This window comes from Salvia miltiorrhiza, chromosome 6 (genome assembly GCF_028751815.1).
Source record: "Salvia miltiorrhiza cultivar Shanhuang (shh) chromosome 6, IMPLAD_Smil_shh, whole genome shotgun sequence".
Lineage (NCBI taxonomy): Eukaryota > Viridiplantae > Streptophyta > Magnoliopsida > Lamiales > Lamiaceae > Salvia > Salvia miltiorrhiza.
The window spans coordinates 34,105,856-34,129,816 of record NC_080392.1 but is presented as its reverse complement, the minus strand read 5'-3'; the positions used below and the strand labels follow the sequence as shown (position 1 = coordinate 34,129,816).

The window sequence follows — 23,961 nt, the reverse complement described above, 5'->3', positions numbered from 1 at the left end:
CCTTTAGCCTCTCTTGTAATAGACTAGAACTGTTCGAACTCAAGTGTTAGAGTTCTTTTCTAGTTTAGCTGTTGCTGTGAAGACTGAAGACTGAAGAACGAAGGACTAAAGACTGAAGACTGAAGTTACCGACTGATGTTGCATGAAGGCAGAAGTCAAAAACAGAGGTTTGACTTATCAGTCGAAGAATCAGTTTTAACTGATTATTCAATGCGAGCCATGTGGAATCAGCGGACTGATACTAAAGTCAAGTATCAGTTAAAGTTCTTCCTCGGACTGGACATTCAACGTTCAAAGGAAGCCACGTACTACAGAATTACAGCCGCATTAAATGCAGAGATCTCAGGATCGTCCTTTCTCTGCAGAGGCCATCCTCTTTGGTGATTACCTTTTTAGAGACATCACGTCTCCTGCTCTCCAAAGTAGTCGTTCTCACCAAACAAAGTGTTGGATTTGTATACTGAAAGCAAGAACATTTTATGCTTGTATACAATGATTCCTGTGTTCACTGTTTTATCTCCTATCTGATTGTTTTCATGATTACATATGTATGTTCTTTATCTCTATATAAGTATATTATATGGTGTGTTGTAGATCACAGAAGACCGTATAATTGGAATAACCTTAAGAGATATAATATAATCGCAGCCGAAATAACACTAGGACCAGTTATTGGTTTAGGTTGCGGTATAGATGGAAGTAGTTTGTCTTGACTACTTATCTATAATGGTACGTCATAACGTATTGATAGGACCACAGTGAGATGTATTCTTCTATCTGACTTAAGTGAAGAATCAAGGTCTCGGTAACTTATATGATCTTAATACTAATAAGATTTCAGATATATATGTTGATTCGTTTATCACTTTGATTTACTATGAGCGGGAGTTATATAGTAACTTGAGTACTCTGTATCTTGGGTGATAGCGGTTAATATATGATATTTGATTATCTGTATTAGTACTCGTATCCGATAGAGGATAATGACATCCCCTTAAGGAGCTCAATAATGTTTATTGCGTTAAACCCTGCAGGTTGATTAAGTTCAGGCGCAATAATAAGGTTTGAGTGGTACTGCTTAAGGATTACTGATAAACACTCATTTTGCATTGTTTTTAGGAGTGTTTAAGTGTTAAAAGTGCTAGAATTATGCTCGGTTGTGATATCTTTTGTTTAAGTTTCATATTCTTTTGGGATATTACGCTTGGATATGGTTTTGGCTTTATTTTGATAGGTTTGAGAGTTGTTGAAAGTTAAAGTTAGACAATGAAGATCCAAAAGTTGAGTTAGGAGTGCACCGGGTGAAAGAATCGAAGAATCAAGCTCGAAGGGTGCGAAAAATGAGGCAACAGATCATACAGCGGGTGGGCGGCGACCTAGCCGGCGACCTGGGCAATGATCGCCGCTTGAAGAGTAATTTTTGCACTGAAGCCGGCGACCTGGCCGGCGATCGCCGGGCCGGTCGTCGAGACTTCTGGGACGTTGGAATGTGAGCGGCGATTGCCGCTGAGTGGAGGATTTTCATGCTACAGCCGGCGACCGCCGGATAGCTCGCCGGGCGGGTCGCCAGACGTCCGGTTTTGCGGAAATTTCCGTTTTTCAGTATTATTTTCGAATTAGAACTCTCTGTTTCACCCTAAGACTATAAATAGGTCATCTTTTGACCTATCTAGGGTTCCCAGCTTTAGTTTTTCAGTTCCCAACATTCATATTTCAGTTTTATAGCTTTAGAATATTTTAGCTTTCCAGTTTTCAAGGCTTCGATCAAGATTGAAGATTCAAGCCGCTACAATCGTTTTAATTCGGTTTTTATACAATTTGTTTTTACAATTGCGTTCAATTTAATTATGTTTATGTTTGATTTATTATGTCTGGCTAGTCTTTTAATCTGAACCTAGGGTTTGTATATAGCTGATTAATTATGTGTTTTTGATTTATTGATATCAATTTGCCTTCCAACTTGTGATTCATGATTCCTGGTGCCTGTTCTCTTGTGAATTATCTGATCAATGATTTACATGTCTAGCTGTTCAATTTGAGTCTTGAATGCGATAATTGTTCAGCCGATTCAGGAATGCATGATATAGTGTTAGCCTTGAGTCTTGAATGCGATAGGTGAAGCTATAGGAAGCTATTCTTTATGTGCTCTTTGGAGTTAATTTATTCCTTGGAGTCTTGAATGCGAAAAGGGATTAATTAATCTACGTTCATAGGTGGTCGTTAGAGACGCTTGTGAATAATATAGTGATCTTTCATTAGGGTTGGATTAAAATTGGTAATTGAATCAATAGGTTGAATACATGTAGTTGATTAGTGAAAGTACATCCCTAGGGTCAGACTTTCCTTATATTTAAGTTAATTATCATAGTTTATATGCTCTTTAGTTTTAATTTAATCAATCTTAGTTCATAATTCGTCTTCATAATCGTTTCACTTGCATACTGTGAGAGTCTGTTTAGGGAGTAGATAGAGTGATTTCGTTTTACAGTCTCTGTGGATACGATACTCTGCTTGCTGTTTTCGTACTACAATTACACTGTTTAGTTGCAGTTATTGTTGCTATAAAAATAGTGATCAACTTTTTGGCGCCGTTGCCGGGGACTGTTTAGATTTTGCTTTAATATTTCCAATAGGACTTTATAGTACTGCAAGTTTTTTTTTTTGTTTTTTTTTTCTTTTCTGATCTTTTTGCTGTTTCTGTAGGTTGCATGTGAACACACGATCTCACGGAAATCCTCTCTTTGAGTTTGACCCTGAAATCGACAAGACCTTGCGCAACCTAAAGAAGCAGAACGATCAAGTTGAGACAGAAACGATGGCTACTCCAGAGCAAATCCAAATTCGAGCTTTGCAAGAGCAGTTGAAAAAGCTGCTTGATGCACAGGAGAGGAGAGAGGCTCAGAAACAACCAGCCATCAATGAAGCGTTCATTCCACAGTATGTGTACCAGGAGCCCCCACGAGTGAACGTCAACAACTTTGAGCTGAAAACGGGTTTGATCACGATGGTCCAACAGAGCCAATATGGTGGACAGGCGATCGAAGACCCTAATGCGCACCTGGCGCATTTCCTGGAGCTGTGTAGCACGGTGAAGATGAATGGTGTCCCTGATGACATTATCCGTCTTCGTCTTTTTCCCTTCTCACTGCGGGATAAGGCGAAGTCGTGGTATCATACGCTGCAGCTGGGAGAGAATATCGTGTGGGAGAATTTGGCTCATGCATTCCTACGCAAGTTTCATCCGCCTGGCCTTACGTTGAAGTTGAAGATGGACATCGTGCAGTTTCAACAGTACGATGGAGAAAAGCTAGCGGAAACTTGGGAGCGGTATCAGGAGAAGCTCAGAAAGTGCCCAAGCCATGGATTTGATGAAGGCACGCTTGTGATAATGTTCTACAATGCCTGCGGGGAGCGTACAAGGATGCACATGGATATAGCTGCAGGTGGCTCTCTAGTGCAGAAAAGCAGTTCTGAAGCATGGAGCATTATTGATAGTATGGCCTCTACGAGCTACCAATGGTCATCTGCGCGAATTCAATTGAAGAAGGTTGCAGCTGCGTCAAGTTCTGATCCTATGGCAGCAATGGTTACTCAACAGGCAGTGATGGCTACACAGCTGGCAGAGCTGACTACAAAAATTGGTGAGTTGAATGTTGGACGTCATGAGCAAGCTGTGATAGAACCGTAAAGCATGGAAGATGTCAATTATGTGAATGGCAGAAATTATGGGAATTTCCAGCGAGGACAGCCAGGAATGTATGGCAGAGGTCAACAATTTCAGCAGGGTCAGCAACAGTTTCAGCCAGGAGCACGACCACATCCTAACCTTTCTTACGGTAATCCAAACAATACTTTGTAGCCTCCACCTGGATTTTCTGTGTCTAGCGGAGGAGTTATAAATGAGCCGAAGAAGGTATCAATGGAGGATATGATGCAACAGATGTTAATGAAGATGACTGGGATGGAGACAATTGTTAATACAAGGATGACCAATTTGGAGTCTCAAGTGGGTCATATTGGAAATAATTTTTCAGCACTTTCCAAGCAAGTACAGATGTTGGAGACTCAAGTTGGTCAGATGGCCAACCAAGCAGCTGCGCAGCACACACCAGGAAAGTTTCCTAGCAACACTGAAATCAATCCTAAAAATCAGTGTAATGCGATTCTTCTAAGGAGCGGGACTCAATATCAAAATCATGCAGAGCAGCGAGACGACAGGAATGGCAAGGGAAAAGGTGTCGAGATTGTTGAGGAGGATGATTTGGAGACGATTGTATGCGATATGCCGCCTACTTCTAAGGCATCGAGTTCCTCTGCTGTTAAGAAGCCTATTCCTACTCCTATGTTTCCCAGGCCAGAGTACAAGCCTGTAGCACCCTTCCCGAATAGCCTAGCAAAGCCAAAGATGGATCAGAAGTTAGCCAAGTTCATGGAGATGTTTTCAAAGCTTCACATCAACATTCCTTTACTTGATGCTTTGAGAGATATGCCAGGCTATGCCAAGTTCCTCAAGGATGCAGTCTCCAACAAGAAGAAGTTGGGGAAATATGAGACGATTAATCTTTCCGAGGAATGCAGTGCAGTGCTACAAAGGAAGCTACCATTGAAGCAAAAGGATCCTGGCAGCTTTACCATCGCTTGTATGATGGGAGGACAGAATTTCTCTCGTGCTCTTTGTGATTTAGGGGCTAGCATCAATTTGATGCCTCTCTCTATTTTCAACCGGTTGGAGATTGGAGATATCAAGCCTACCTCTATTGCATTGCAGATGGCAGATCGTTCCATCACATATCCCAAGGGAATTGTGGAGGATGTCCTAGTGCAGGTGGAGCAGTTTATTTTTCCTGCAGATTTCGTAGTCTTGGACATGCCGGAGGACAAGAATACTCCATTGATCTTAGGACGTCCGTTCCTAGCTACCGGTCGTGCTCTTATTGATGTGCAGGATGGAGATCCCACATTTAGAGTCAATGATGAAAAATTGACTCTATCTATCTATGATGCTATGAGAAAACCAGCCAAGCCGCCGCTGGATGAGTGCAACGTGATCAACTCTCTGATAGCTTTTCATGCAGCTGTAGAGGATCCTTTGGAGGAGTGTATCACACAGAAACCTCCACCAAAGGAAGTTCCCCAGAATGAAGTGATTAATTTGGCTGACAATTTTCTAGCAAATCTGGAGGATGAAGAGGTTGAGAAGAATGAGCCCCCCAAGTTTGAAGCCAAGAAAAAAACTCCAAAACCAAAAGAAGTTCTGACTTTTGAGAAGTGTTTGTTTTTGGAGTATGATGGGGGGTCTTTGAAAACCCATACCCCCAAGAAGAAGAAAGTGAAATTCCGGATTTTTCGGAATAAGAATGAAAAAGGGGCAATGCTTGTGGAGGATGTCCGAGCCAAGAGAAGTGTTTTGGTGGAGAGGGCACCCAAGAGTAGAAAAACCTTCCAATGGTTAGAATGCTGTTTCCGACCTCCATGAGTTTTTGAGGTATCGTCGAGCTCTAGACATTAAATTAAGCACTTGTTGGGAGGTAACCCAACCGTTTTCTTTGTTTTGTTTTCCTTTTGTTTAGTTTTTTTTTGTGTCTTTGTTTTCTTTGTTTTGGGGTTTTTAGTGCAGCGTTGAGCTTGGTAGATGCGGGAACTCGCGCTTGGTTCATACCACCACCATGGAGCATGTTTTTCTGTGAGTAGTGACACACATATCATCATCCCTCCAAACTTATTTTCGAACTTATGTTGTGTAATAAGTTTGGGGGAGGGGGGTGAGAGTAGATATGTGTATCACTTTTATCTTTTTGTTAGCTTTCTTGTTTTATCCTGCTTGGTTGGTGGTGTGTGATTGTTTTTGAGATGATTATTGCTCCATTAGATTTCTGGTGAGATGCCAATGATGATTTCTATAAAAAAAAAATTAGAATTTGATTTGCTTTGATGATTTAAGTATAATTGGAACTAATTTGCATAATTCTAGAGTGATTTTGACCTTGACTTTTGGACGTTGAATAAACCTGTGAGGATTTGAGCTATAACTGTTTATCACACACAGTTTATTCTTTGTTGTGAGTTTTGTCATTGCATGTGGTGATCTTCTAGAACTTGCCATGGTTTCTGTGTTGAGGTTGCTGTTGTGCCCAGGATTAGGAGGTGATTTTAGGCCATCTTTTGTTAGCCACATTTTTATCCCAAACACTGTCCTTAATGAGAAAAATTATCCTTTGTTATCCACTTTGAGCCTATTTAGCTTTTATTCTTTAGCTGGATGATAGGGGGTGATGTAGTTTATGGGAATCTTTGCGTGGTGAATTTCATAATGGGTTGTGAAAAAGAAGGGATGATTTTGTATTACTATTTACTCTTATGAGCTCTAAAAAGTTGTGAAAAAAAAAAGTATAAAGTCGAGAGGTTATTGAGATATTTGTTGAAAAATCGACTTTGTGTGTTGGAAAAAAGTTGAGAGCATAAAAGAGTGGTTAGTTCTGCATTGTGATGATTAAATCCCTTGAGTGGTGTTGATTATGGTGATATAGTTGGGTGGAAGATGGAATTTGTTCCATACTTGATTTGTGATTTGTGAAGCTATAAGGTTGGTGTTCTTAAATTATTTTGAGTCACTTAACCTATATTTTCCTACCTTAACCAATGTCCCTACATTATAACCCAAAAAAAAGACCTTTTTAATCTTAGTCCTGGCACACTTTTAGCGATGGAGATTGTAGACAATTGGCAAGCTTATGGTAAGTGATTTACATTGCATTGAATTCGATGAGAGTATACACGTCCCGTTCCATCAAATTGAGAGTTGAGTTATACACATACTTGTGAGATTCAATTGTTTGGAATGTTGAGGTTGATTTTGCTATAGGTTGCGCTTATTGGTAAATTATTGTGCTTAATTATTGAGGATTTGAAAGTTCCATCATCCTGTTTTTGTTTTTGAGGCATCTATGATCTAGAACTATACCCATTCGTGTTTATTGAGTTTATTCTTTCCATTATTCGAGGACGAACAATGATGTAAGTTTGGGGGAGTTGATAAACACTCATTTTGCATTGTTTTTAGGAGTGTTTAAGTGTTAAAAGTGCTAGAATTATGCTCGGTTGTGATATCTTTTGTTTAAGTTTCATATTCTTTTGGGATATTACGCTTGGGTATGGTTTTGGCTTTATTTTGATAGGTTTGAGAGTTGTTGAAAGTTAAAGTTAGACAATGAAGATCCAAAAGTTGAGTTAGGAGTGCACCGGGTGAAAGAATCGCAGAATCAAGCTCGAAGGGCGCGAAAAATGAGGCAACAGATCATACAGCGGGTGGGCGGCGACCTAGCCGGCGACCTGGGCAATGATCGCCGCCCGAAGAGTAAGTTTTGCACTGAAGCCGGCGACCTGGCCGGCGATCGCTGGGCCGGTCGCCGAGACTTCTGGGACGTTGGAATGTGAGCGGCGATCGCCGCTGAGTGGAGGATTTTCATGCTACAGCCGGCGACCGCCGGATAGCTCGCCGGGCGGGTCGCCGGACGTCCGGTTTTGCGGAAATTTCCGTTTTTTAGTATTATTTTCGAATTAGAACTCTCTGTTTCACCCTAAGACTATAAATAGGTCCTCTTTTGACCTATCTAGGGTTCCCAGCTTTAGTTTTTCAGTTCCCAACATTCATATTTCAGTTTTATAGCTTTAGAATATTTTAGCTTTCCAGTTTTCAAGGCTTGGATCAAGATTGAAGATTCAAGCCGCTACAATCGTTTTAATTCAGTTTTTATACAATTTATTTTTATAATTGCGTTCAATTTTATTATGTTTATGTTTGATTTTATTATGTCTGGCTAGTCTTTTAATCTGAACCTAGGGTTTGTATATAGCTGATTAATTATGTGTTTTTGATTTATTGATATCAATTTGCCTTCCAACTTGTGATTCATGATTCCTGGTGCCTGTTCTCTTGTGAATTATCTGATCAATGATTTACATGTCTAGCTGTTCAGTTTGAGTCTTGAATGCGATAATTGTTCAGCCGATTCAGGAATGCATGATATAGTGTTAGCCTTGAGTCTTGAATGCGATAGGTGAAGCTATAGGAAGCTATTCTTTATGTGCTCTTTGGAGTTAATTTATTCCTTGGAGTCTTGAATGCGAAAAGGGATTAATTAATCTACGTTCATAGGTGGTCGTTAGAGACGCTTGTGAATAATATAGTGATCTTTCATTAGGGTTGGATTAAAATTGGTAATTGAATCAATAGGTTGAATACATGTAGTTGATTAGTGAAAGTACATCCCTAGGATCAGACTTTCCTTATATTTGAGTTAATTATCATAGTTTATATGCTCTTTAGTTTTAATTTAATCAATCTTAGTTCATAATTCGTCTTCATAATCGTTTCACTTGCATACTGTGAGAGTCTGTTTAGGGAGTAGATAGAGTGATTTCGTTTTACAGTCTCTGTGGATACGATACTCTACTTGTTGTTTTCGTACTACAATTACACTGTTTAGTTGCAGTTATTGTTGCTATAAAAATAGTGATCAATTACAAAAGAGATTAATTAATTAAGGCTGTCAGAGCTCTAATTAATTGATGGATGTCGGATATTTTAAATACGAGGATTTAATATGTCTAAATACAAGTCCCGACTCATCACCGGCAATAAAGGGGTAAGTCAATATCGGTTCTCTAGTGGAATGAACTGATATTTATAAATTAATTATGGTCTGGGCTGACCATAGATAAATTAATTTATTTGAGGCCCATCTTTATTCCTTGTATCTGGTCCCTGGACTGGCCCAATGTCTCCTAGCCCAAGTAGGGCTAGAAATCGTCCCTGCATAGAGACTGGCGCCCCCTCCCTTTGTTCTGTATTTTAAAATACAGCTGTCAGCTATCAGGAAACACACACTGATAATTATTAGGGTTTTTGAGAGCTAAGGAGGCGCAGGAAACGTGTAGGGTGATTTCTAGCTTGGGACTTTCACAGCTCGTTGTCCATCCAACGGTGAAAGCTGAGCGGGGTACAGTCGAGAAGATCATAACTGGAGTCTTTCGACACGATCATCAACGATCTCTGCATCCATTTCACAAGTAAGTAATTCCTAACACCTATGTGCAGCTGTTAAATTCATAGGGGCATATTTAAGATTAATCGTTGTATGATAAATTAATAATAACCAAGAAACGATCATCGGGCAAAGCGGAACGTTAATTCAATTTAATATTCCTTCATTTCTAACTTCTCAATGCATATCTGTTCTCTTGTTGAGATTGCTGACCATGAGGAAGAAGTAGAAATTTTCAGAGCTAACTGTCTTTCGCCAGCTCTGCCAAGCGCTCCAGCCCTAACTCTTCCGCCAGCTCTGCCCGTTCAGCCAGCTCTGATGCTGGATGACAGAGTAGACATTCTTCCTCCAGCTCTGCCATTGGAGGACAGAGCAGAAATCTTACCGCCAGCGCTGACGAGCTCAGCTCTGAGCAGTACACCAACTCTGAACAGCACGCGCCAGAATTCTGCTAAGGAGAAACTGATAGTCACCAGCCCGGAAGAGGAAATAATTATTCAGAATTTTCTTGATAATTTGCAGGATGAGGAAGAACGGGCTGATGTGCTGCCATGCAAGGATGATACCGTGCTAAGAGTGCAGAGTGCACCACCTTTGGAAGAGAAGAAAGAGGAGAGATCTCGACATAGCTTTTGGTTCGAGAGAATGATGAATGCAATGAGCTCTGCTTGCTCATTAAGAGGACCCGCTTTAACATGATGAGAGAAATCTTGGCATGTAAGATGAATGATGAATGTTAAATCTCTCTGAGGTTTATGGGGAGTCCGAAAGATCTGCCCGCTTTAACATGATGAGAGAAATCTTGGCATGTAAGATGAGCGACGGAAGTTCTGTGCACGATCATGTCATGCATATGATAAATTTGTTTGACAGGCTTGATCTGCTAGGAGGGGGTATCGAAGGCGAAGCCAAAGTCGATATCATCATCAACACTCTCCTCAAATCTTATGAGAACTTCCGTCTCAATGTCGTTATGAGCAAGGCTAACTATACTCTTAATGAGTTGTTAAATGCTCTAGTTACGGCGGAGGGAGTCATGGGCACGCGGAAAGGGAAAGAGATTCTTGTCGCTGCCAAGGGATCTACTTCTTCGTCGAAAGGCGGGAAAAAGAAGTGGAAAGGTCCAAAGGGCAAGAATGACAACGAAGCTAGTGGGAGTGGCAAAGCCAAAGTGAACGGCCCTACCGACGGCGTGAAGAAGCCAACGGCAAAGGGAAAGTGCTTCAAGTGTAACAAGACTGGGCATTGGAAGAAAGATTGTCCCATGCTCAAGGCAAAGGGACAAGGTACGTCACAAGTTCTAGTAACTGAGACATGTTTAGCTTCGTTTTCTACTCATTCGTGGGTAGTGGATACGGGGGCAACTGATCATGTTTGTTACACCTTGCAGGGCTTCAAGCCGACAAGGGAGCTGGGAAGTGATGAGATCACCATCTCCATGGGCAATGCGTCGAAGGTCGCAGCTGTTGCTATTGGAGAGTTATCTTTATGTTTTGGTGATGACATTTTAGTTTTGAGAGATGTTTTATATGTGATGGAGTTTCGACGGAACATTATTTCTGTTTCAAAATTGTTTATGGATGGATTTTCTGTTACTTTTGATAGAGGTGTCTCTATCATGAAAAATAACAAGATTATTTATTCCGGAATTTTGAACAATTCTCTCTATACTATTACATGTCCTATTAATAACTCTGTCCATGTTGCATCTACATCACAAATATGTCCAAATCCAAATAAAAGGAAATACTTCTCTCATGAACAATATACACATGCTTGGCATCTAAGGTTAGGCCACATCAATCTAAATAGGATCCAAAGGCTCGTGACGAATGGAATCTTGAATGACTTTCAAGCTGTTCCATTTAGAACCTGCGAATCCTATATAGAGGGAAAGATGACGGCAAGGCCTTTTAAGGCAAAGGGGAATAGGGCCTCGCATGTTAGGATTGATTCATTCTGACTTATGTGGACCGATGTCCACAAAAGCTCGTGGAGGATATGAGTATTTCGTCACTTTCATTGATGATTACTCAAGATATGGGTATATTTACTTACTTCAACACAAGTCTGAATGCTTTGAGAAATTCAAAGAATTCAAGGCGGTTGTGGAGAAGAGATTGGGTAAATCTATCAAGTCATCGCGGTCTGATCGCGATGGCGAATACCTTGGAAACGAGTTTAAGCAATACTTGTCAGATTCTGGGATTACATCCCAATTGATTGCACCAGGTACGCCCCAACATAATGGTGTAGCGGAGAGAAGAAATAGGACTCTTTTGGAAATGGTACGATCAATGATGAGTTATGCATCGTTGCCTATTTCGTTCTGGGGATATGCCTTGGAAACAGCAGCTTACTTGCTGAATCTAGTACCATCCAAGTCTGTGCCTAAGACGCCTACCGAGTTATGGATAGGGCAGAAGCCCAAACATAGGTAGAGAAGATAATCTGCTGTGGTTAGTCTCCATCAAAAAAAAGAGAACAGGTAACAGCAGAATAAGCAAGTAGCAAGCACAAAACAAAAAGAAAGAGTAAAACTTTTTCGAGACCTTTAAAAAGGATCTAGTTCAAGTAGAACTAGTCAGAGACAGATAGTTCTTGCGAACAACCTGCTCTGATACCAATTGTTGGGTCCGGGGGAGTCTCGAATAGGTGTATGGGGGGGGAATACACCTATAGGCTATTTTTCTCTCTTCTATCTACAAACCTCAATCAGAGGGATCTCAGTCAGAGATAGAGACGAAACTTTACACGCAAACAAGACACCTGTTTAACCGAAATAAGTGTTGACCAACAGGGTTGACGACTGATACTGAAAGCTCTTCAGTAAAGAGTTATCAGTTAAGTCACTGGAACTTAACTGATCCACGTAAGGGCTTCAGTCGTGTTTGCAGAGATGAAGATGATATCTCTCTTCCTTACTATCAGAGGATAGTGAGTCAGATTGATATCATACGCAGCGGAAATTAAACTTAGTTTCGAATAGCCTCGGTGGAGCAGATAGTTGGATTAAGGTTTCTCTTTTCAGTTAGTCAGCATTCAGTTTTATCAATTGAAATAACTCAGATATGAAAGTAAAACTGAAAGCTGTAAATAACACAGAGACTTTTACGTGGTTCGGAAAAACTCTTTCCTACATCCACGGCTGGTTGATCAGACCAACAATCCACTCCGCAAGTGCTTCCCGGGTGCACTGCAAACCGTGAACTGAAGATAGCTCTCTCTTCAGCACCTACTGATAAACATGCATTTTTACCTCTTGGTGTGTCATTTTTGATGCTTAGTTGTGAGGATTTTGTGTGTTTGATGGTCTATTTGAGCTTATATTCGTTTATGGTCAAGAACTTGTTACTTGCTTGTGTTTGAACGAATTTTCAGAAATAATGAAGCAGAATTTGGAAGAATTTCCTGAAATACAAGTTGTAGTTCGTCTCGAGAGGAGTTCGTGAGCGCAAATGGATCATAAATCGGAGTTCGGACGAGGGAGAACGAGCCAAAACAAAATCGCTGCGCAAAGCTGTCAAAAGTTCTGTTTCCTCGCGCGGGCTGAAGGCGCGGCCGCGCGACGTGGCCGCGCGAGTCGCCGTTTTTCCGCCCAAAATTCGTTTTTTTTGTGATTTTGGGTATTTTTGAGAGCTACAAGACCTAGGGCATATAAATACTCCCCAAGAACTTATTCTCTGGAAGCTTTTATCATCTTTTATCATATTCTGACTTTTCCTGAGAGCTGTGAGACACGGAGCAAGAGCAAAACTGAAGAATCTCGACTTCTCTACGGTTTTTCATTATTTAATGTTCATTAGTTTTATTGAGATTGTGATTGTTAGTCATATGTCTATGTGTGGCTAAATCCCTTTTTCCCAGGGTTTAGGGAGTAAACATGATTCAAATTTCTGACTGTTGATTTAATTAATTGAGATTTATATTCCTTTCTTTGTTCTTGTTTTAATTGCTTGCTTTATTGCTTGATCACCAATTTAGCATCATCATAGGTTTTAATTTGAGATCGGGAGATGATAATTAATACCTGAACTAAGAACATAAAACACATTTATTCTAATTCTAAAGGGAATTAATAATTGTGAGGGCGTTAATCCTAGGAACTTTTAGGAGTTACATGTTAGAAGTGTGATCCAGGGATGGTAGCCTTGCATGTAATCAACGATTTGTATGCCACGGGAGTGGGTATGAATTAACTTGGAGATTGCCTTAGGAATTATCTCATTAATTGAATCAATCATGTTAGTTAGGAGAATCTGTTGAAACCTTTGCCTTGGGAAATTCTCTTTCTTCTGTTACTTCGCATTTTCACAGCTTGATTTCTTTTCAGTGTTTCTTTATTTTAATTTTGAAATTGTTTTCCAAAAATCAAACCTTTACAATTCGGTTTTCCAGATAGAGTAAAGTAATTAAGAATAGGCATTGATAACAATTAGTCCCTGTGGATTCGACCTTGTCACTGCTATACACAATTGCACCCGTACACTTGCGGCGTGTAAATAAAATAGCGAACAAGTTTTTGGCGCCGTTGCCGGGGACTGATTTTTATCAGTACTATTCTGTTAATTGTTTGATACTAATCTGGATTTTTATTTCTGTTATTTATTTTACTGTGGTTCTAATTCTTTTGTTTGGAGCTTTCCAGGTAGTGAATGGACACACGATCTCAGAATCTTCCTCTTGAAGATTTTGATCCAGAGATTGAAGCCACGTTCCACCTCAACAACAATAAGAAAAGAGAAGCCACACTAGACACGATGACTGCCACTGCAGAAGAAGTCCGGGCGTTGAGAGAACAGCTGCAGGCGTTGTTAGATGCTCAGAAAGATGCTGGCAAGCAGAAACAGGCCCCGATCAATGAGGCGTTCACTCCGCATTATTATTTTCATGAGCCTCCAAGAGTCAACGCAAATAATTTTGAGCTCGAGACTGGTTTAATCACGATGGTGCAGCAAAACCAGTATGGAGGCAAAGCTGTGGAAGATCCCAATGCGCATCTGGCGCAATTCTTGGAGTTGTGCAGCACCGTCAAGATGAACGGAGTCCCAGATGATATCATACGACTCCGCCTTTTTCCATTCTCACTCCGGGATAAGGCAAAGTCATGGTATCAAACTTTGCAGCTGGGAGCTAATCCGGTATGGGGGGATTTGGCTGATCTTTTCCTACGGAAGTTCCATCCCCCCGGGCTCACATTGAAGCTAAAGATGGAGATTCTCCAATTCCAACAGTTTGATGGAGAGACACTAGCAGAGACATGGGAGAGATACCAAGAAAAGTTGAGAAAGTGCCCGTCCCATGGTTTCGATGAGGGGACTCTGGTGGTTATGTTCTATAACGCTTGTGGGGAGCGCACCAGGATGTTCATGGATACAGCTGCAGGGGGCTCATTGCTCAAGAAAGGAAGTTCTGAAGCTATGGAGATCATTGAGAGCATGGCCACCACGAGCTATCAATGGCCATCCGAGAGAGTTCACTTGAAGAAAGTTGCTGCTACCTCCAGTTCGGAGCCTATGGCGTTGATTTTGACTCAGCTGGCAGAGATGAACTCGAAGATCAAGGCTATGACTGTTGGCCATCCTGAGCCGGCTGTGGAGATCCCAACAGGCGTAGAAGACGTCAACTACATCAATGGCAGAAACTATGGGAACTATCAGCATGGACAACAGTTTCATCATGGAGGGCGTCCACATCCCAATTTGGCTTATGGGAATCCGAATAACGCGCTTCATGCTCCACCAGGATTCTCTGTCACCAATGGAGTCATCAATGATGAAAAGAAGCCTAATTTGGAAGAGCTGATGATGAAGTTCATCTCCAGGGTAGATGAGAGGATGGAAAAGCTGGAGTCCAATGTCGTTGCTGTGGGGACTCAAATGAAGATGTTCGAGACCCAATTGGGTCAAATATCCACCGCCGTCAACAAGCTCCAACAAACAGGAAATCTCATAAACAATGCCAAGGTGAACCCAAAGGAGCAGTGCATGGCCATTGGGTTGAAGAGTGAAGCCACCTCAGAAGACAGCCATGGATCTCATAAGATGGAGAAAGAAGAGCTCTCGTGGAAAGTCTGGGAGGAAGGCCGACGACTTCCACCTCATCTGCGTCCTCCTGGGTGGTTACCGTTTCCCCAGCGTCATTTTAAGATGGTTGATCTGCCGAGCGGGACTACACAGGAAGGGGCCATGACTGCAAAAGAGGAGAGCGCACGGCTGATTGAGGAAAAAGCTAAGGAGGTCACTGTTGAGGTTTCTGGTAGAAAGAATGATGAAAAGCAAAAAGCTACTTCGCCAGCAACTGTGACTATACCTTTCCCTCAGCGCCATAAGAAAGAGAGGGTGAAACAGCAATTCTCCAAGTTTTTAGAGATCTTCAAGAAGCTGCACATCAATCTTCCATTGGTAGAGGCGCTGCAGGAGATGCCACAGTATGCGAAATTCTTGAAGGACATCATCTCGAGGAAGAAGAGGCTGGGAGAGTTTGAGACGGTGAATCTCAATGAAGAATGCAGCGCAATCTTGCAGAGGAAGTTGCCGGCTAAGGTCAAAGATCCGGGCAGCTTCACACTTTCCTGCATTATTGGAGGCCAGCATTTCGGAAGGTCACTCTGCGACCTGGGGGCGAGCATAAATCTTATGCCTCTATCTGTTTTTCAACAGCTGGAAATTAGAGAGTTGAAGCCAACATCAATGAGGCTGCAGATGGCGGACAGGTCGGTCACCTACCCTCGTGGAATTGTGGAGAACGTGCTTGTGAAGGTGGGGAATTTTATTTTCCCTGCAGATTTTGTGGTTCTAGACATTGAGGACGACAATAAAATCCCGCTGATTTTGGGGCGCCCGTTCCTTGCAACGGGAAGAGCTTTGATTGATGTGGAGAAAGGAGAGCTCACGTTGAGAGTTCATGAGGAAAGCCAAACGTTTCATGTCTATGAACCATGCCACATCCAAGAAGAGGAAGTGCCCAAGAAAGCTAAAGATCCGGGCAAGGTAAGTGATGATATTTTTAATATATTTGATGAGGATCAGTTTTCTTGGCAGGACCCAGGTGATCAGAATTCGCAGGAATGGAGCATGGCTGGCAAGAGTGGAGCAGGGAGCAGCTGTTCGCAGCACTGCTTGTACCAGCCTCCTTGATGAGTTTGCTGTTCTGTCGAGCTAACGACGTTAAAAATAGCGCTTATTGGGAGGCAACCCAATTTTGGTTAGTTCGTTTCTTTTCGTTCTTTTTTAGTTGTTTTTGTGCCCCACAAATCCTTTTCAAACTTATTCTCCTTAGTGGTGAATAAGTTTGGGGGGATGTGTCTTTGTGGGTGCACTTTTCTTTTTGCTTTTCTTGTTTGTTTTGTCGTTGAGTTCCGTAGTCTTGCTTTGGTGGTTTCTTCGCGATGTACCTTGATGATGATGCGAGTTGTGTAGAGTTTTGTTGGATAACTGGTTCATGATGATTTCTGTTTAAAACTTGTGAAACTGCATGTGTTTGTGTTGACATTGTTAAGATTGAGCATGATTGATAAATGATAAGCATGGTCTCTATGTGTTCGCAATCAATGTAATAAGCTGTGAGATTTGAGCCTTGACTGTCACTATTTTCCACAGTCTTATTTCTGTTTCTTGAGTGATTGTTCAAGCATGCTTGTTTCTCGCTAGAACTTGTCTTGGTTTCTCCCTCGAGGTCACATAGTGTGCTTAATAACTGTGAGATGATAGAAGGCCATCTTTGCTAGCCCATTTATTCCATACTTGTCCTGTTACTCTATATAATCCTAGTTTCGCCCCTTTGAGCTTTTATTATCCATTTTTATTTGGTTCAGCCGTGGGTGGGAACTTGGAGTTTGTTGCTATGGGATATTTGGTTTGTGGAGGTGTGTGATCATGGTTTATGAACTTCGTCTTTGATTGGAAAAATCCTAGTATCCTACAAGTCTTAAAAAAAAAAAGAAAAAAAAAGAGTGAGAAAATTGAAAAAAAAAAGGGTACATAGGATACATTAGAAGGTCATATTGTCATGGGAGATAATTGTTGTGTTGTGGTGGAATATATATTGAAAATTTTGGTGTTGTGAGAGGTGGAAGATGGTATGGTTTAAGAATGTTATAAGGTTGGTGATCGAGCTACATTGAGGAGTATCTTTTAGTCACTCAGCCAAATATATCCCACCTTACCAAAGAGCCTACATTACAACCCTTAATGAAGACCTTTTTGATCTTGGTTATAAGAGCACACATTAAGTGGTGGAGAGGTGAGACGATTGACAAGCTTATGGTTGAGTACTTGTTTTGCTTGAACTGAGCGTATACACGTCCATGTTGATTGACACTTGAGAGTTGAGAGACCTTAAATTCTTTATCTTTTTGGTGAGGATTGCAATTCATTGAGACCATAATTTGAGTTTGTCATGAGTGTGATATCTTGATGATAGGAGATACAAATGCATGTTAGTATTTTTGTTGATAAATCTGAAGCCACAATGTTATCCACTTTTCTCTACGCTCTTGTTGATTCATTCTTGGTTCATCCTTGTTTTGTCCGAGGACGGACAATAGTTCAAGTTTGGGGGGTTGATAAACATGCATTTTTACCTCTTGGTGTGTCATTTTTGATGCTTAGTTGTGAGGATTTTGTGTGTTTGATGGTCTATTTGAGCTTATATTCGTTTATGGTCAAGAACTTGTTACTTGCTTGTGTTTGAACGAATTTTCAGAAATAATGAAGCAGAATTTGGAAGAATTTCCTGAAATACAAGTTGTAGTTCGTCTCAAGAGGAGTTCGTGAGCGCAAACGGATCATAAATCGGAGTTCGGACGAGGGAGAACGAGCCAAAACAAAATCGCTGCGCAAAGCTGTCAGAAGTTCTGTTTCCTCGCGCGGGCTGAAGGCGCGGCCGCGCGACGTGGCCGCGCGAGTCGCCGTTTTTCCGCCCAAAATTCGTTTTTTTTGTGATTTTGGGTATTTTTGAGAGCTACAAGACCTAGGGCATATAAATACTCCCCAAGAACTTATTCTCTGGAAGCTTTTATCATCTTTTATCATATTCTGACTTTTCCTGAGAGCTGTGAGACACGGAGCAAGAGCAAAACTGAAGAATCTCGACTTCTCTACGGTTTTTCATTATTTAATGTTCATTAGTTTTATTGAGATTGTGATTGTTAGTCATATGTCTATGTGTGGCTAAATCCCTTTTTCCCAGGGTTTAGGGAGTAAACATGATTCAAATATCTGACTGTTGATTTAATTAATTGAGATTTATATTCCTTTCTTTGTTCTTGTTTTAATTGCTTGCTTTATTGCTTGATCACCAATTTAGCATCATCATAGGTTTTAATTTGAGATCGGGAGATGATAATTAATACCTAAACTAAGAACATAGAACACATTTATTCTAATTCTAAAGGGAATTAATAATTGTGAGGGCGTTAATCCTAGGAACTTTTAGGAGTTACATGTTAGAAGTGTGATCCAGGGATGGTAGCCTTGCATGTAATCAACGATTTGTATGCCACGGGAGTGGGTATGAATTAACTTGGAGATTGCCTTAGGAATTATCTCATTAATTGAATCAATCATGTTAGTTAGGAGAATCTGTTGAAACCTTTGCCTTGGGAAATTCTCTTTCTTCTGTTACTTCGCATTTTCACAGCTTGATTTCTTTTCAGTGTTTCTTTATTTTAATTTTGAAATTGTTTTCCAAAAATCAAACCTTTACAATTCGGTTTTCCAGATAGAGTAAAGTAATTAAGAATAGGCATTGATAACAATTAGTCCCTGTGGATTCGACCTTGTCACTGCTATACACAATTGCACCCGTACACTTGCGGCGTGTAAATAAAATAGCGAACACCTACACACCTCGCGTAGGGTTTCCCTACCTACACACCTCGCGCAGGATTTCAGCACCTACACAGCTCGCGCAGGATTTCCTTGCTAAGCACACCCCGTGCTCAGACTTCCCTATCAGAGTTCCGAACACCTTCTGAAACTCCGAGTCACTCAAACACTCTTATGGGGGAGAGGTTTAAACGAGTGCCAACTATACTTACAAAGAACAAGTTCTTTGAAGCAAGTTTGACCTTTGGCTTCTGGGTATACAGAATATATGCCTAGGGTCTAAGAGAATGTATGTAATCAGCAGTGACTGATTTTGGCTTTGGAATTCTCTTCTTCGATTCAAGCTTTGGCGGTTTAAGCTTTAGGCTGAGTAGCTATTTCGGCAGAGCTTCAGCTTATGTCGTTGAATCGGTGAAGATTGAAGTGATCCTCGAGCGCTATTTGTAGGAGAACTCTTGAATAGATCCGTTGGCGTAAATCGTCCTCAAGATTTCTTCCGTTGGAGAGCAATTCAAATTTGGGCTGAGGCTTCAATCTTCGAGGTTCCTTGTCTGTGTGGAAACGGCTCTCTTTGATGGACAGGAGATGTGACATCTCTGAAAAGTAACCACCAGATAGGAATGACCTTTGCAGAGATAAGATATTGAGATATCTCTGCATTTAATGCGGCTGTACTTGAGCGTACGTGGCTTCCTCTGAACGTTGGAAGATCAGTCCTAGGAGGAATGTTCAACTGATACTTGACTTTAGTATCAGTCCATGGCGCGCATTAAATAATCAGTCTTCAACTGATTCTTCAACTGATACTTCAGTTGGTAACTGCCGTCTTCAGTCTTCAGTCTTCGTTCTTCAGTCTTCAGTCTTTGACACCGCAACTAAACTAGAAACGAACTCTAACACTTGAGTTCAAAAATGATTCTAGTCTATTACATTTAAGTCCTATGAATTTTGGTATCATCAAAACAAGGGTTAGGATATTCCACAAGGTTCCCAACAGACACTGCACAAACCATTGTCACAGCTGTACCACCACCGCTTTGTCGTAGTGGGAGGGTTATCGTTCAGCCCGATCGATTTATGTTCTTGGGAGAATCTTCGGATCTTCTCCCTGGTGATGAACAAAAGGATATCGACCCTGATAACTTTAGACAAGTGATGAAAGATGTAGATGCAGATTCTTGGTATGACCCCATGGTTTCTGAAATAGAATCCATGACTGCTATGGATGTATACGAGAAAACCGAACTACCAGATGGCTTCTTAGCTATAGGTAGTAGATGGGTATACAAGAGAAAGCGAGATTCGGATGGCGAAGTCGCAGCTTTTAAAGCTAGACTGGTGACGAAAGGTTATACCCAGGAACAGGGTATAGATTATGATAAGACATTTTCGTCGGTTGCCATGCTTAAATCTATCCGAATACTCCTTGCCATAGCAGCCCACATGAACCTTGAGGTTTGGCAAATGGATGTCAAAACCGCTTTTTTAAACGGTTTCCTTGAAGAAGGAAGGGACATCTATATGCAGCAACCCGAAGGGTTTGTGAAGAAGGGCGAAGAGCATCTTGTGTGGAAGCTGAAGAAGTCCATTTATGGACTTAAGCAAGCTTCGAGGTCATGGAACAAGCGTTTTGATGAGGTCATTAAATCTTATGGATTTACTCGTTGTGAAAACGAAAGTTGCGTGTACCGTTTAGATGCCGATGGTGACATAGTTTTCCTTGCACTTTATGTAGATGATATCCTCCTCATTGGCAACAATGTCGAGCTATTATCGGACATAAAGAAGTGGTTATCCGAACAGTTTCAAATGAAGGACTTAGGAGATGCAGCGTATATCCTGGGGATCAAGGTTGTTCGTGATCGCCAGAAAAGGATGTTGAGCTTATCTCAAGCGTCCTACATTGATACTGTGATTGCTCGTTTTAGCATGCAAACTGCCAAGAAAGGCTTGCTACCTTTCAGACATGGCATTCCTCTGTCTAAGGACATGTGTCCTAAGACGCCTAGTGAGGTTGAGGAAATGAGGAAGATACCCTATGCTTCCGCTGTAGGTAGCCTCATGTATGCAATGCTTTGCACGAGACCTGATATTTGCTATGTCGTTGGCATGGTTGCTAGATATCAGTCGAACCCTGGACCAGGACACTGGACTGCGGTAAAGCACATTCTCAAGTACCTGAAAAGGACTCGAGATTATAGGCTAGTTTACCAGTCAGACAGTTTAATTCCTTTGGGTTACACCGATTCGGATTTCCAGGCTGACCGGGATGAGAAGAGATCTACCTCTGGCTATGTGTTTACCTTGGGAGGTGGAGCCGTATCATGGCGGAGTGCAAAGCAGAAGTGCATTGCGGACTCCACCATGGAAGCCGAGTATGTAGCTGCTTCTGAAGCTGCTAAAGAGGCTGTATGGTTCCGGAACTACCTCTTGGATCTAGGAGTGGTCCCTAATTTGCCTAAGAGTATCACAATTTATTGTGATAACTCGGGTGCAGTGGCAAATTCTAAGGAACCCAGGAGCCGCAAGGCGACCAAACACATAGAGAGAAAGTACCACATCATACGAGAAATCGTAAGCAGAGGAGATGTGCTAGTTGAGAAGATTGATACATTGGAGAACTTAGCTGACCCTTTCACGAAGAGCTTGCCGCAAAAGGCCTACGAGAAGCATGCTCGAGGGATGGGATTGCGGTTGATGCCACCCACTTAGAGAAAAACTTTCAGTATAAGTGGGAGAAGAAGTGAAGGTGTTTGTTGTAATAGCTAGTATTTAGACACATTGTATACTAAAAGTTTTGCTTTAGTATAAGTGGGAGATTGTTGGATTTGTACACTGAAAGCAAAAACATTTTATGCTTGTATACAATGATTCCTGTGTTCACTGTTTTATCTCCTATATGATTGTGTTCATGATTGCATATGTATGTTCTTTATCTCTATATAAGTAGATTATATGGTGTGTTGTAGATCACAGAAGACCGTATAATTGGAATAACCTTAAGAGATATAATATAATCACAGCCGAAATAACTCTAGGACAAGTTATTGATTTAGGCTGCGGTATAGATGGAAGTAGTTTGTCTTGACTACTTATCTATACTAGTACGTCATTACGTATTGATAGGACCACAGTGAGATGTATTCTTCTATCTAACTTAAGTGAATAATCAAGATCTCGGTGACTTATAAGATCTTAATACTAATAAGATTTCAGATATATATGTTGATTCGTTTATCACTTTGATTTACTATGAGCGAGAGTTATATAATAACTTGAGTGCTCTGTATCTTGGGTGATAGCGGTTAATATATGATATTTGATTATCTGTATTAGTACTCGTATCCGGTATAGGATAATGACATCCCCTTAAGGAGCTCAATAATGTTTATTGCGTTAAACCCTGCAGGTTGATTAAGTTCAGGCGCAATAATAAGGTTTGAGTGGTACTGCTTAAAGATTACAAGAAATTAATTAATTAAGGCTGTCAGAGCTCTAATTAATTAATGGATGTCAGATATTTTAAATACGAGGATTTAATAAGTCTAAATACAAGCCCCGACTCAAATGCCGGCAATAAAGGGGTAAGTCAATATCGGTTCTCTAGTGGAATGAACTGATATTTATAAATTAATTATGGTCTGGGCTGACCATAGTTAAATTAATTTATTTGACGCCCATCTTTATTCCTTGTATCTGGTCCCTGGACTGGCCCACTGTCTCCTAGCCCAGAAAGGGCTAGAAATCGCCCCACACACCAAAGTTGGCGCCCTCTCTCTGTATTTCTCTTTAAATACAGCTGTCAGCTCTCAGGAAACACACACTGATAATTATTAGGGTTTTTGAGAGCTGAGGAGGCGCAGGAAACGTGTAGGGATTTCTAGCTTGGGAACTTTCACAACTCGTTGTCCATCCAACGGTGAAAGCTGAGCGGGATACAGTTCAGAAGATCAGAACTGGAGTCTTTCGACACGATCATCAACAGCCTCTGCATCCGCTTTACAAGTAAGTAATTCCTAACACCTATGTGCAACTGTTAAATTCATAGGAGCATGTTAGGATTAATCGTTGTATGATAAATTAATAATAACCAAGAAACGATCGTCGGGCAAAGCGGAACGTTAATTCAATTTAATATTCCTTCACAAGGAACCTCGAAGATTGAAGCCTCAGCCCAGATTCAAATTACTCTCTAACGGAAGATTTCTTGAAGACTTTCTCCGCCAACGGATCTATTCAAGACGCCTCCTACAAATAGCGCTCGAGGATCACTTCAATCTTAACCGATTCAACAACATAAGCTGAAGCTCTGCCAAAATCAAAACTCAGCTTTATCTCAACTCTCCAAAGATTGAATCGAAGAAGAGAATTACAAAGCCAAAAATCAGTCACTGCTGATTACACACATTCTCTTAGACCTTAGGCATATATTGTTCAACCAAAGCCTAGGTCAAACTAATTGCAAAGAACTCTTTCTTTGTGATTTAGTTGGCAAGTTATCAAACCTCTCTTTCAACGAGTGAATTGAGTGTTTGAGTTTTGAGTTCAGAAAGGTATTCTGACTCTGTGAAAGTCCTAGTACCAAGTGGGTATTGGGCGAGAGAAATCCAACTCGGAAGGTTGGTACTGAAGGAGTGAACTTCAGTTGTTTCGGTTTGCTGTGCACCCGTAAGCACGAGCATTGGTTTGCAGTGCACCTGCGAGTGAAGTTGTTGGTCTGATCAACCGACCATGGATGTAGGAAGTGTTTTCCGAACCACGTAAAAATTTATGTGTCATTTACAGCTTTCAGCATTTACTTTCTTGTTCCTAGCCTACTGCTTAACTGAAAACTGACTAAGTGCAAAGAGAAACTTAATCCCAACAACTTGCTCAAGACTAAAGACTATTTGAAACAAAAGATTTTCGCTGCGTATGTTATCAGTTTGACTGATCTATCCTTGATAGTCAGGAAGACTTATAACATCTCTGTTTTAACAAACTCGATTGAAGCGTTACTTGAATCAGTTAAGACTTTGTTACTTAACTGATAACTCATTACTGAAGAGTATTCAGTATCAGTCGCCAACATCGGTTTAGTCAAAACT

The 23,961-nt window shown here is 41.0% G+C and overlaps 1 protein-coding gene across 1 annotated transcript in view; it reads left to right on the top strand.

The window, feature by feature from the left end:
- The window catches only part of LOC130990795 (metalloendoproteinase 5-MMP-like), a 35,873-nt gene that overhangs the window by 7,579 nt on the left and 4,333 nt on the right, over positions 1-23,961 (top strand). The window lies entirely within an intron of this gene.